Consider the following 13,894-nt stretch of genomic DNA (forward strand, 5'->3'; position numbering starts at 1 on the left):
GAGACCTACACACTGTGTAGCAGTTAGGAATGATTTGAGCTGCAGGGTTGGACTAGATGAACTTCAGAGGTCCCATTCAGCCTAAATTATTACGATTCTCTGATTTTTTTTTCTCTCGTCTAGGTTTCTAATTCATCATTCTCTTTTCTTTCATTACAGTTTGTTTCTATTAGAAAATCTCCAGTATCTGGACATTGCCTATAATGATATTAGAGTTATTCCTAATGACATCAAGAACTTAAGGTATGTAAGCAACATAAAATGAAACCGGTTCTCTACAGCATAATACCATGAATCATATTTGGATATTGATTGTATCAGTGAAAAAATGGAGAATATTTGCTGCACCCTCTCTTCCCTTTCTTCTGTCCTATGTGAAAGGCTCATTTCAGCTGAAACAGTAAATGGCAGTTGTATAATTGTGCCACTTGAAGACAGCTGTAAGTCAACCTTTCCCCTGCAAAATATGATCATTCTTTCATTTGGACCATATGTGTGCACATAAACTTGATTTACATGATGAAGAAAAAGAAAATGCATTTCTAAACCATGTGTGGTGGCTTTCAAGCACTGTGAAGTGTTGGTTAGACAAGAATTGAAACCTAGCTCTACGGAAACCACCCCACAGAAATGGTAGAAAAGGAATTATTCATACATGAGATTGTGTTGCTCTTTGTTGTCCTTAATGCTGATGATCTCTGCGTACATCTAATTTATTCAGATATGCCCAGCCCAGATATTTCCTAACCCAGACATTTGAACTATAATTAGAAAACTATTGTATCTACAGTTGTGTCCAGTACGTGAAGTGCACTGTAAGAAACACAGCATTTATGAAAATATGACATCTTGGTGTAGTAGTTTATCTAATGGGAAGTAGGAAATTATATAAGCATGGTCAAGGTAGGATATAATGTGAACAGCCTATAAGTAAGTGGCTGGTGGTCCTTAAAATTACAGAAAGCTCGAATGTTTGAACACTGAAGGGAACCAGCTCTCTGCTTTGCCATCTGGGGTTTTGAATCTTCCACTAAAGTACCTCAGAATAGAAAATAACTTCATACACCCCTTGTTATGGAATGAAAAGATGCAAAACCAACCTCAGAAGCTCACTCATCTGGCTGTCCTTTGCGTCTCCAGAAATAACCTAAAGGAAAGATACACAGACATCACAGAAGATACTGAAAAAATATTGAATGAGTAAGTAACAGAAATATGTTCTGTTCCCTTGACCCACTCATAGGAGTATTGTGTGCAAGAAATGTGCATAACTGGCCCCTAATCAGTAATTTTACAAGCATTAATAGCATGGAAGTTCCTACTTTGTCCACTGTTTCACATGAAATTAGTGCTGGTCAGCGGTATGCTCTTACATACTGTGGTATGTACAATAGCGTCCATGTATGTATGCTGAGTTCAGATTTTGTGTATATCTGCATGAACATGAAACTACAATTAAGATTTATTGGGCACTGCATGCAAATTCTTCTATTTAATATTCCTAGTATTTTACACGGCCACCCATCCTCCAGACAAAATGTGTGTTGCAGCTTCATGTTCTAGCTGTGTGTCAAGCCACTCTAGTCAGAAGGGAGATTGACCTGAAGCTTACAACTGAGGCAAAAGTTATGTCAGCTCCCCCCTTCCCTTCCCTTCCCTTCCCTTCCCTTCCCCCTTCCCTTCCCTTCCCTTCCCTTCCCTTCCCTTCCCTTCCCTTCCCTTCCCTTCCCTTCCCTTCCCTTCCCTTCCCTTCCCTTCCCTTCCCTTCCCTTCCCTTCCCTTCCCTTCCCTTCCCTTCCCTTCCCCCTTCCCTTCCCTTCCCTTCCCTTCCCCCTTCCCTTCCCTTCCCTTCCCTTCCCTTCCCTTCCCTTCCCTTCCCTTCCCTTCCCTTCCCTTCCCTTCCCTTCCCTTCCCTTCCCTTCCCTTCCCCCTTCCCTTCCCTTCCCTTCCCTTCCCTTCCCTTCCCTTCCCTTCCCTTCCCTTCCCTTCCCTTCCCTTCCCCCTTCCCTTCCCTTCCCTTCCCTTCCCTTCCCTTCCCTTCCCTTCCCTTCCCTTCCCTTCCCTTCCCTTCCCTTCCCTTCCCTTCCCTTCCCTTCCCTTCCCTTCCCTTCATCCTTCTATTTCTGACATGTCTGTCTCCTCCTTCCCATGGGAGCCATGCAGACCGAGCATTAGTGCTAGAGTAATAATTACTATTTTGGAATAGAGTGGGCCTCTACTAAAGTGGAGCTAAGGAAGTATAAGCACCTTCTCCAGCGATGAGCCATAGATGTTCTGAGGCCAGATAATTTCTTTTGTTTGTGCTTGTGAGTGAGGAAGTTGAACTGCTGTCGGTGTGGATATAGTCTTAGAAGGGTGATGCAAAGTTTTTGGCCCAATTTCTTCCCATTGCAGTTTTACTGTCTGTGCTACTGACTGCTGCAGTGGACCTCGCTATGGTGAAGGACTTCAGCTCATCCAAATTTACAGAAATGTATTTAAATTTGGAAGGCTTCCCTTTTACTTCTGTGCATGCTCATCATCATGCCTTAGAAACTTTGTGTCTCAGACTGGGGCTTGACGATGGTACTTTGCGGAAAGTGATCTGGATTACAGAAGAGAAACCATGAATGGGACAAAATAGTTCAGAAATGTGTCATCTCCTGTTATGTTATTCCGTTGGACAACCTGGCACTCTGCTGGAGTGATGGATCACATGCTGTGTACCATCACCATGTCTTTCTTAAAGTGCTTTCAGCTCTGAATGGTCTGTTTCAATTCATCTCCATACTCATTGATGCGAAATGAAAGGCAGACTCAGCCCTATGCAAAATCAATGAACGTTTATGCTGACCCTATGTTCCCTCCAGTGATACCTAACAAGGTAGCAGATTCTTCCCTACTGCTATCATTGCTTTAAAAATGGATAACTTTGTTCCTGAACTAGAAATTACTTTTGTCAAAACTGCAACATTTTTGCAAGCCATGGAAGGTCTTACAAATATTTTTTGGTTTATAAGCATTTTGATTACTATGGGAGAAAATATTTTCTTTTTTTTTTTTTTTTTTTGAGTTCCAGTCTCCAGATCTGAAATGTCTGATGTTTTTCCAAACACTAAAAAAAAAAAAATCACCAAAGTGACTTGTTGATAAAGACAGCCTGAAGCAGAATTGGGATCAGAGATCCAGCTTCTGGTTTGTTGCTCCCTAACCACAGTACTGTTCAGTAACAGCTTAGTCAATGCTTTGTGTTGTTTCCCACACTGAATCAGTGCAAGTGTTAAAATATACGAAAACAGTGAAACTCAATTACTATTTTAAAAAACAAAACTCAAAACCAAAATCCTCTGATTTTATTATCAAGAAAGACAGTTACAGAACTATTACGTATAACAGCTTTTTTTTTTTTTTTTCAACCGTTAGTTAAATGACAAAAATCCACTATGAAGGCAACTAGGACCCAGAGGCAGCCCAAGGGAAAGGAGAAGAAAAAGATAGGGGAGAGTGAAAAACTGATGACACAGGCCTTCTTTGTACAGAAGTACTCCCATGGACAGGCCACCACCTCTGCTCCTGTGGTTAGATTACAGAATTTGTCCCAAAATAATTATCAGATAAAATGTATCTGTAATGTCAAGGGCAGGGCCCAATACATGGACCTCCTCCTGTCCCTATGTCTTCATCATTGGGGCATAAAGACAGGAATCCTCTGCCAGCTCCTGCCTTTGGCCCCCTGAGTCTCGGATGCCCGATGACAGCTCTGTAGCATCAGTACATGGGACAAAAAGTGTTCCGCCTTTCCCTCCCCATCATCTCTTCTGCTTTCCACCACACATCATGTTATTCCTACAGGCTTGTGGCTGGTGAGCCCTGCTGAGATGTGATGACAAGGAGCTGAAACTGCATGTACACAATTTTCCCTCCTCCTCAGCAATTTTGAGTGGACTCGGTGTTGTCTTTGTGTGGCTCCCACAGCATGATAATCCATATCAGTAGGTAGGTGCAGAGGTGCCTTTGGGTGCCTTGGCAAGCTGCAAGGACAATTTGGGCACCTGTGGACAAAGGCCAAACCAACGATGGAGGTAGGCTTCACTCCGTCAGGTCAAAGCACCTGGAATCCGCTTTACGTGGAGCTGAAGGATGAAAGCACCTTTGTGACTCTTTCTCCACTTGCTGTACTAATCGCACTAAAAACCCCAAAGCACTTTGTCTGCGCTAGGATTTTAGCTGGAGTCAGTTAATTCGGCTGAATGTCCTTTCAGTGCGAGTGCCCAGCTATGGGCTGCCAGGAATGGGGTCAGGCAGCAGCGTGCGCTGGGAAAGAAGTTAGAGAAATGTAAACGCAAAAGCAGAAATGGATGTTCCAGAAAGAGAAAGAGAACTGAAAGAGGGAATTCAGAGGTTTTTAAGAGAACTCATGGGCATTACAGTGAAGAGAGATCTGAAGGACTTTATGCAAACCATAATAAACATTATTCAAACATGAAAATCAGGGAAATGTCACTTGCCTGAAGACTTTTATGAAAATTGCCATTTCCTGAGTTTAAGTCTTCGCATGCAGAGTAGGAAATAGATTTAGAGAACACAGCAGCTGCAGTGCCTACCACAGAGCAGGTGACCTGAGCAACCACCATTTTGAGAGGAACGGGACGAAAACTCCATGGTAGAGGAACAAGGGAGATTGTTACCTTTAAAGCTGTCTGGGACCGATGTTGTCCAGAGGATTTGTGCGTGCTGAAGAACTGATCGTTCAAAATAATTCCAAAGCATCACTAATCCAGGAGTTAGCAAGATCCCTGGTAAACTTTCCAGCAGCTTTTTGCTTTCTCTCCCGTTTGTGGTGAGGCAGGTGAGCTGTGGCACTGAGGGGTACCACAGGTCCTTCTGCAATGGTGGATGCAGGCTTAGCCAAACACGGCCACACACACACCCTCTGTGCTCTGGGCTCGGAGCCGGCTGGCTGGGAACAAGCCATGAGCCTCAGTATCCACACAAATTGATATCCTCATTATTATTATTAGCTCAAGTGCAGCACTGCTTCCCTCGGGCTTCTGGGTGAGAGCTGGGCCGTGCCAGGATGGCCTGGAGGAGGTGATATGTGCCAATAATTGCCTGAAAAAATATGTCTTTGTGAACCGTGGTCCTGTTTCTTCCAAATACAATTGCTAACATTGAACTGTTTTCTTAGGGATATCCTTCAGTGGTTTCTCACCATGTTGCAGGACTGACTGTAAAGCTTTCCAGGACTAATTAATAGACAGTGTCTACAGACCGGAGGAGTTTCAAAAGCAGTTGGGCTTTTGGGACCCGACCCGCAGCCTCTCTGCCAGGCTCCAGGGGCAGAAGGCTGCACTCTGCAGTGCTAACCTGGCAGCAAGCAGAGAGCGGGCACTTGCTGCGTCTCTCACAGCGAATGAGTTGTAAAGGGACTTAAGGGGATATAGGAATAGAGGTGGGAAAGTTTTGTGGGAGTAAGGAGCCAGGGCATGCAGCGAACAGCGGGTGCAGTTCTGCAGAAACTGCTGTTGCACGTGGGCATTGCTTCCCCGGGATGAAGGCTCGCTCATCTCCAGCTTGGGGTGTTTCTGCAGACACACCTTTGGACAGCATCAACACAGCTGTGCCGCGTTGCTGAGGTTAGCACTCTGGGTTTTCTCCTGGTTTGGACAGGCCTGGCAGTTTCTGTGGCTACAGCTACACTCAGGTGTGTTTGCACATGAGGGCTGCACAAACCAACCGGCTCATGTAGGGCCAGCCCCCTCTAGTGGTATTTTCTCGTGAAGTTTTAATGTTTTATGAGGCTTGTTCTGCTTTGCTTTTTACACATAAGGCATAGCGTGAAGGGTTTGTAACACGACTGTGAGTTAAACTGTCTGACTCACTTGCAGGCTGGCTTGCCCTGCAGAACAAGGCTCAGGGAGCCAGTTACCTCCTGAAGTTTCCATGGAAGTGTGAAATGAAAATTGTGATCAAACCAGGCAAACCTCAGCAAAGCTGCTGCTTGGCAGATGAATACACAGCTTTTCAATTCAACTCAAACTCTTATCTCCTATGTGAAAGCCTTCAAGCCTTATTTATCTTTTTCTTCACCTAGAGTACGCCAAATGCACCCTCTAAAACTATCCTTGAGCATTTTACTAGTGGTATTTATCACAGGATAACTTAACATGTCTGACCCGCATGCTGGAGCATAGGCATCATATTTTTCACATGAATGCATACACACACAGTTCATTCTTAGCTCCTCAGAAGAAGGACTGGCAAACCTTAAATTACAGCCAGGTTGTGTTGGGGACCTCGGTTTGATCTCCCCACTAACTTGGAATTTTGAAATTGTCACAGGTGCCCTGGGGGCAGGGGGCAAAGCTTTTGTGAGACCAGAAGAAAAAGCACTAACTTGTTCTAGTGAAAGGTCATTAAAAATATAACTCTGATTTTCATGTCATGGTTAGCTAGCTCAGCAGTGGCTCAGCTGATCAGTACACAGCATTCCTGCTTCTCAGATGCGGCCCTGTTTGGAGACAAGAGGCCATAATTGAACAAAAGGTAAATTTGGCATTTCTCGATGATTTTGCATTGGGCCCTATGCCTTTAAACACCCCTGTGTCTATGTGTGTGCACACACGTGTGTAGAAGGAGCTTTGTGTGGACGTATGTGTTAGGCAGGGAGGGTTAGGGAGGAAGGGAACCTTTTATTGCAGGTCCTTTTGGGATTCAGCGCTCCAGCCAGCTGGAAGGAGGTTTAAGGGTACAGGTAGTGTGGATGGTGCAGTGAGACTCTCTGAGAGCTTTTCCCTTTTCATGCAGAGGATAAAGTAATCATGAGCAACACACACCCATGCGCTGATTTTGCACAGCCAGTGGGGAGGGTTTGGGCCACAGATAATAACCAGCAGGCATGTCCTGTCCCATTGTCTACGGAGGGAAAGCTGATGTTTGCGGGCTGTGCGCTGCACGCCTCGGTCATGTGGCTACGTTTTGTAGCTGTGAAATACGGTGAGGTTTCTGGGACGAGACTTGGGGCTGAGTGGTGCCCATCAGGAGCACGTACTGCAGTCACCCAGTCCCTTCTGGAACACGTCCTCCTCCCAGGAAGCAGCCGCTACACCGCAGCACCGCAGCTGTGCGTTAGGCAAGCACAGGAAAGAAGTGCATGTGCCAGGGAGTGGAGTTCACAACAGGAAAATCTGCAACGGTCTGTGCTTAACTGCTCCGTCCTGTTACCCCATCACATTTACAAAATTCTCAACAGACGTGCTCCTGCTACTGCTTTCCATTCCTTTCTGCTCCTCATTTCCTCCTCTCGCTGGTCTCACAGATACAGATCCCTGCTGTCCTTGGTCTGTCCTGCTGCCCAGCTTCTGGCCCTGACCCGTGCCGAATCCCTTTGGAGGTCAAGCCACATTTTTCTGGTCAACGTGTAGAAAACACCCCTCTTCATTCCTTTGGGTGATGCACAGTGCAAAATGTATGCGATGTCTTGTTTTTCAGCGCCTGGCCGCCTGCGGCTGAGAATCCCAGGGCTGGGCACGCCAGCATACCAGCTTGTACAGGCACACAGCTGAGCCCCGAACACCAGACTGGCCACTTGAGGTTCGTATGAGCAGTTGACAAACATCACACAGCTAGAAGCTGAAGCTTATGTACAAATTTCACAATTTCCTGCGGCCCCGCCATATGAAATGCCATGTGGTGGGTCATCTGCCACGTGAGGCTGGCGCTTGAGGAGCACCCTGGCACCCTCACTGCTCATTCCCAGCACAGCCCTGGGACTCCCTTCTCACTCCGTGACTCCCAGGTACCACACGCTGTGGCACTGCAGTGTCACCGTGCAAATGCAGGCATTAACCCATCATTCCCTCCTTAACAGGGAGGGAACAAAACACCAAACCTTTTGCAAAAAGCAGGAAATCCCTGGATCGGTTTTTATTTCACAGAGACTGATTCGGTGTCAGCAACTTTTCTCTTGTTCCTCCTTCCCCGGACCCAAGCAGAACTCACGAGTGAAGTCCTGGGTCAATGCAAGTTTGGTGTTTATTGGAGGGTTTTGTACAATATCTGTGGTCAGAAATTAAGTGGCAAACAGTGAATATTGCTGGGTAAACTCATCACACTCCTCTGGTGGGTGCTGAGCACAGTGCTGGGATGAGACCTTCATGGAGATGGGCCCCGGACCCAGCATCAGAGGCCAGAGCCAAAGCCAGCAGATGTGCTCGTCATGGATCTCCCCATCTCTTGGAAGGAGCAACTGGGAGGTGACTGGGGCTGCAGGAGCCATGGGGAGGGGTCACAGCCATCTCCATACGGCACCTCCTGGAGCAGCAGTTGTGCACGTTTGCTTTGTAAAATGAGAAGTGCACGCATTAACCAGCCAGAAAACAGTTATGAAATAGGAACTTTTGAAGTAGGATATGCTGGTAGTTATTTCCGCTTTCCCATCAGCCTGTCAAATACAGAAATCCTGGGGATCAGGGTCGGGCCTCCCTAACTCCGGTACAGAACTTGTGCCTGACCACTGGGGCTGACTGAAGGAGCCCAAACGCAGTGCTGGACAACATGGAGAGAGCTAGGTGACTTTAAAGGCAGTTAGAGGGGAGCCTGGGACACTCAGATCCCCCACATTAAGCACATTCTGTTGTGAGAGGTGGCTGATGAGTGGAGCTGCTAACATTTTGACTAAAACTGATGAAACACGAAAGAAACAAAATTCTCTTCACTATAAGGAATAGAGAGGGCTTCTTCACCCTTCCCCGTGCATTTCATCCTTCCTGAGAACGTTTCCCTCTATCACTGTTGTGTCTGAAGGTCAGGGAAGAAAGATGCACCTCTGCTCAGGATGCTGGCCCAGATCCACGGTATGCTTCCAGCTGTACCAGCAGCTTCCTCCGGGCTGCTGCAACCCCACTCTGCTTCCATTTTGCTCTCTGCAAAATGATGCTAACACTCTTCTCAAACTGCTCATCTCTCCAGGTTTCCTCACTTCAGTGACTTCTCCGTCTTTTGTTATGCTTCCAAGCAGCCACAGGGCTCTGTTTCAGTCACAGACCCCCACATTTTTTTATCTAGGATGACGTAGAACCGTGTGGACTTCGTTCCCAGCTGAAATGGGAATGAACTGCCAGCACTGTGCTGAGTAGCTTATCCTGCCAAGGGGCTTTTCTACAAGGGGAACATGGCTATTAAAACCAGATGTTACTAGGGGCTCAGTTAGATTAGGAAATCCTCCCTTACAGGAGAAGAATGGACACATCCTCTGTGCTGTCTGAGCACAAAAATACTGCTCATATTCTTTTGACTCATCCATGAAATGTGTCGGAGGCCTGAAAACACATCCTGCGCCTGTAAAACCATTCCTGGCTTGATTTAGTTTCACTTTCTGAGAAACTGGGGAGCGGGAACTTGATTTACAGTAACTGTTGGACTGAGATGTGAGCACAGTAAAACAGCTCCCGGTTCCAGGTGAGGCAAATAAATTCTCCTTCCCCACACCGTGCTCCTTGATGTGCAATAGCGGCGTTTGTCAGCTGCTTCAGAGGCGCTGGCTTGCTTTGAACTGACCACACCACCACCTCTGTTCTGCTTTATGGGAGGCACCCTGATGTCTTCCTGGGAACGCTTCTTCGTGCTGTCTCGTCGGGCAGCAGCAGGCCTTTCCAGGTCTTGCCAAGGACCAGTCCGTCCAACTAACTCTACAGCACCTCTTCTTTTCTTCTGGCTGACACCACCACGATGAATTTGCTTCCTTTTTCTTTGCTAACATCCTCCTCAGTACCACTCTTATGTTACGGAATAGCATTTCCACATATAGAAGGCAGTCCTTCCACAAGGTATTGTACTGTTTCATGAGGAGCGCATCTCACAAAGGAATTCAACTGGGCTGTGAGGCCTGCTAGTCAATAAAACAGGCCTAGGAGAAGAGAGGCTTTAGCTATCAGCTGAAAGTTGCCCCACAAGCATTCCCTGAGCTCTGCTACAGCAAGGATCAGTCCATCACTCAAGCTGAATTCCCCCTTTCCAGATCCTATTCCAGTAGGAAACTGGTATCGAGTTGCCCAGACTAGGACAGGGGCCTGAGGAAGAGGAGGAGACCTCTAGGCAGTTTTTACTGTGAAGGACAATGGGTATTTAGGGCTCCATAAGATTGCCATTTTTGACTTGGTTTCTTCTTAATTCCAATTTCAACACCTTTTATTGGATCCAGGCTGTTGGTGTCTGGCTCCCTGTGCAGTGCACGGGGAGGTGGGTGCCCGCCCTAGGCCCAAGGAATGAGCGCTGTCACCACAGATCTCTGCCATGGATGTAGCCCCTCTAGCTGGGCAGTTCAGTCTCCAACTGCTGCTGCTTCCTTGTGTCAGATTTCCCCATGTGGTGTTCTGCTCATGCCTTTAGCATCTCTCTACATCTCACCTACATAGGTACCCCATGGTACTTTCATAGGTACTTACCCTTAGGTCCACAAATCTGGTACAAAGTCTGGTTCTTGCTCACCAAAACTTGTCTACTTGCTGATTCTTCTGCATAACTCGGCTGTTTTTTCAGGCAGACAGTGCTTTGTTACATCTTCCCCCGTATATCCAGCGTGTTCAGGGATTTATTTAGCCCCATATTCCCTCTGCTGGCCAGTCCTGCCCTTGGAGCAGTTGTTACTAGGTTGGCACTGGGTTTAGTTTGATTGCAAATAACTGAACATTAAATATAAACTAAGGGGAAATCTGCAGGGTGGGAGGAAGAGATTTTTTTCTCCTTGAGACATACTCAGTCAAAAAGTCAAAATAAACAAACCTTCAGCAATTTGGTGGGGGGAAAAATACATTTAGGGGGATGCCATCACTTTGTGGAAAGTGAGAAATCGGCAGCTACCAAGCTGCAAGCTTTCCTGAGGATATGAGCAGTTACACCAACCACTGACAGCCACAAGTATTTTCTTCTAATTGAAATCATTAATTTCTAAATAGGAAACACAGCAAAAATGAATTATTTCAGTCCAGTCCCCATTTGCTGATGTGAAACACCAGTATCGATCACAACCTAAAAGTCTAGGCCCTTGACTTTCTCCTTTTCATCTGTGATCACTCCAAACCCAAAGCAGCTCTCGTACTCCGCGTAACAATTCGCTGCTCAGAATAGATATGCTGAGGAATTTGTGACCCAGACCCCTCTCAACACCAGGGGTTGCTTCACAAGATCAGGACATCAGGGCATCACGCACCACCAAGGGAACCTGCTCACTGTCACAGAGCCAGAGGAGCAGGTGAGGGGAAGATGTCTCTTGGACTGCAGTCCAAGCACCCCCGTGGAAGGGAAAAGCCCGAGACCTGTGCTTGGTGGACTCCCATAACACGTAAATTAAGCAGCAGTTCTGGGCACTGCAACATGGATGTCTGCACCAGCAAATTGCTGGAATAAATGTGGCACAATCCTGGCCCAGCCTGGCAAATACAGATGAGTTAGCATGGACCAGAAGCCATTCACAGCTGGCATGCTGGATTTGGCGACCCCATGGTGAACAAAACCATGGCATGTTTGAATTTGCACTGCCTTCAGTACCAGAGAAACAGTCCTGGGCAAGTTCAATTTACTGATACAGATTTAACCTGCATTTTTATTTTTATCCCACTGAAATGCAAATCATCTTCTTTGAAGATCCCTTTTTACGGCTTCAAGTTTTGCTCAGCTGTCTCCATGCTCCACTGAAGTGAATGCTATAGCCAGACCTCAGTCTTTCTTCTAAATCTTTTCCTCACCTCTCCCTTTACCTCTTGTAATGATAAGATTTTCTTTAATGACCTCCCGGTTTTGCAATCTGGAAGACTTATCAGTCTGCAGTCAGGCAGATATGCAACATGTGATCAGTCAAATATGGCTCTTACATGTATAAAGGGAAAGTGTCTCATAGCTTTGCTCAAAATTCCCCGAGGGGTGTAGATGCTCTAGACCAAAGGACACCAATGATTAAATGCGAGACCAAAAAAGTACAACTCGTACCTCAAGGTGTTATTCAGAGTATTCAGATTGCTGGCCTTTAGGCCTGCCAATGTATTAAGTGGCAACAAACACTCCTCAAGCAGCAGTCACAGAGCAAAAGTGAGGAAATAATGGTAAATTTAAAAAAAACATTAATTAAAACATAAAAATAGGCGCATCAAGAGGTGAAAGATGTCTGCTGAAGGAGTTTGTTTGCTGCGTGCAAAACCTGACAAAACATCGTTTCTAATAAGCCACGTAGATGTTTTCTTCTCCTTCTCCTAAAGAGGATGGGTGTGACAGGCACCCCTAGAATTAGTAAGCCCCATAAAGCTATTTAATTACTTGACATATTTGCTTACAGTTGAAGACCTGTATTTGTGAGTCCATACTACACCTAGCAATTAATATTATTCTACTATTTACAGTAACAACTGTATGACATATCATGGAAGATTCCAGCTGCAACGCATAGAATCTTAGCAAAGCACTTCCATCTCTGTACAACTTACAGCTGAAACTACAAGAAAAATACAAGAAATCAGTGCAAACAAAATTGCAGGGAAAGCAGGTAAAACTGTTAGCAACGAGACTGAGGTATTTGTACTATGTTCCTTTGAAAGCCTGCTCCTACAGCACTTAGTAATTAAACTGTCTTAACTTGAATTCTGCTTGCAGAGTGAGGCAGACAGCTTTTAGGAATAGATTTATCTTTCTCCTACGTCCCCAAGAATATAGATTCAATAAGATTTCAGTGGTGCTCCTGTTGTGTGACCAATGCCACTATTAAGGCCAGGCATTGGTCCTCATTACTTGAGCAAGAAAAGGTGAGACAATTCCCCTTCCTTCCCTAGGTAAAGAGTTGTGTTTCTTGCATCACTGTTCTTCGTGAAATACATTCAGCTTTCCAGTTAGCAGGCAGCTTAACTTGAACTTTTCCGATTCGTTAGTAAGGCAATCTAACCCTTGTCATCTTCTCTCAAAGAATTCAGAGGAATTTCCACGTGCAGGACTTTACTTCCAGCTACTCCCACTGTAGCCATAGAGCTTTTGTGTCTTAGATAGCTCTTACCTTAGATCTGCATTATGGTATAGTTTATCCTCCGAAATGTTCAAACTCCATACTTACTTGCAGAGAGATGCTCACCAACAGCAAATTAAGCTTCTTAGGTCAGTACTAAACCACACAGCTTGATTCAAAGAACACAGCTATTCCCTAAAGACACCTATAGGGGGCATAGCATAAAGTCACCCCTCCTGCCCACACTGTGGCTACAGGTCTAGTCACCCAAACCTTGCTTCTCACCAGAGAAGCAAGACTACAGTCTCAGCACGCTCCTGTATTATCTTGTCCTGACACCAGAAGACAAGAGCGAGGTGTTGGTATGACCCTCCTCAGGGCCTAACATCAACCTCTCAGAAGCAGCAAATAGCAGCCAGCCCCCATTATTCCTTCCAACACATGGCCAATGGTCCTTGCTTTACCATCAGCAGTTGAACGTTTTCACTAGTTTTACTTGATGTACAGCAGAACGGATCCTCTTGGGTCTTCCGCTTTCCTCCAGCTCCTCATATTCATCAAGGATCTTCTCTTGTATTTCACTGCACTCAGGTGATGAGGACGTGCTGAGTTCCAACACTTCATACATGAAACTCACTCCCTGACTCTGCCCCTCCTCCATACATCTGAGTCACTCGAACATTTGTGAAAAGCACAGCCAGAAACCAAATTAGCTCTTCTAAATATGTGAATAATGAAAAAGATGTATTAAATTGCCCCGCAGGTTATCCCACGGAAGGATTATTCAAGTGAGCTCCTTTGTAAGAAGAAAATCCCTACAGCAAGGCCTTTCATGTGATTCAGTTAGTTGTGCATGCAACGTAAATGAGAATTTACTCTTGCATAATATTAAATGCAGTCAGCTACACAAGCAGGCTCTTTCTCACCCCA

The 13,894-nt window shown here is 45.7% G+C and overlaps 1 protein-coding gene across 15 annotated transcripts in view; it reads left to right on the top strand.

Moving 5' to 3' along the window:
- The window catches only part of LRRC63 (leucine rich repeat containing 63), a 31,575-nt gene extending 19,067 nt beyond the window's left edge, over window positions 1-12,508 (top strand). For 14 of the 15 annotated variants that reach the window (XM_066988709.1, XM_066988727.1, XM_066988717.1 and 11 more), the window contains 4 exons: window positions 160-243; window positions 961-1,200; window positions 7,471-7,572; window positions 12,372-12,508. The gene's annotated coding sequence lies outside the window, so the exon portion shown is untranslated. The remainder of the gene's footprint in view (window positions 1-159; window positions 244-960; window positions 1,201-7,470; window positions 7,573-12,371) is intronic. The other variant, XM_066988705.1, reaches the window with a different exon arrangement.
- The last annotated feature ends 1,386 nt before the right edge of the window (window positions 12,509-13,894 follow it).

The sequence above is a fragment of the Anser cygnoides genome, chromosome 1 (genome assembly GCF_040182565.1).
Source record: "Anser cygnoides isolate HZ-2024a breed goose chromosome 1, Taihu_goose_T2T_genome, whole genome shotgun sequence".
Taxonomy (NCBI): domain Eukaryota; kingdom Metazoa; phylum Chordata; class Aves; order Anseriformes; family Anatidae; genus Anser; species Anser cygnoides.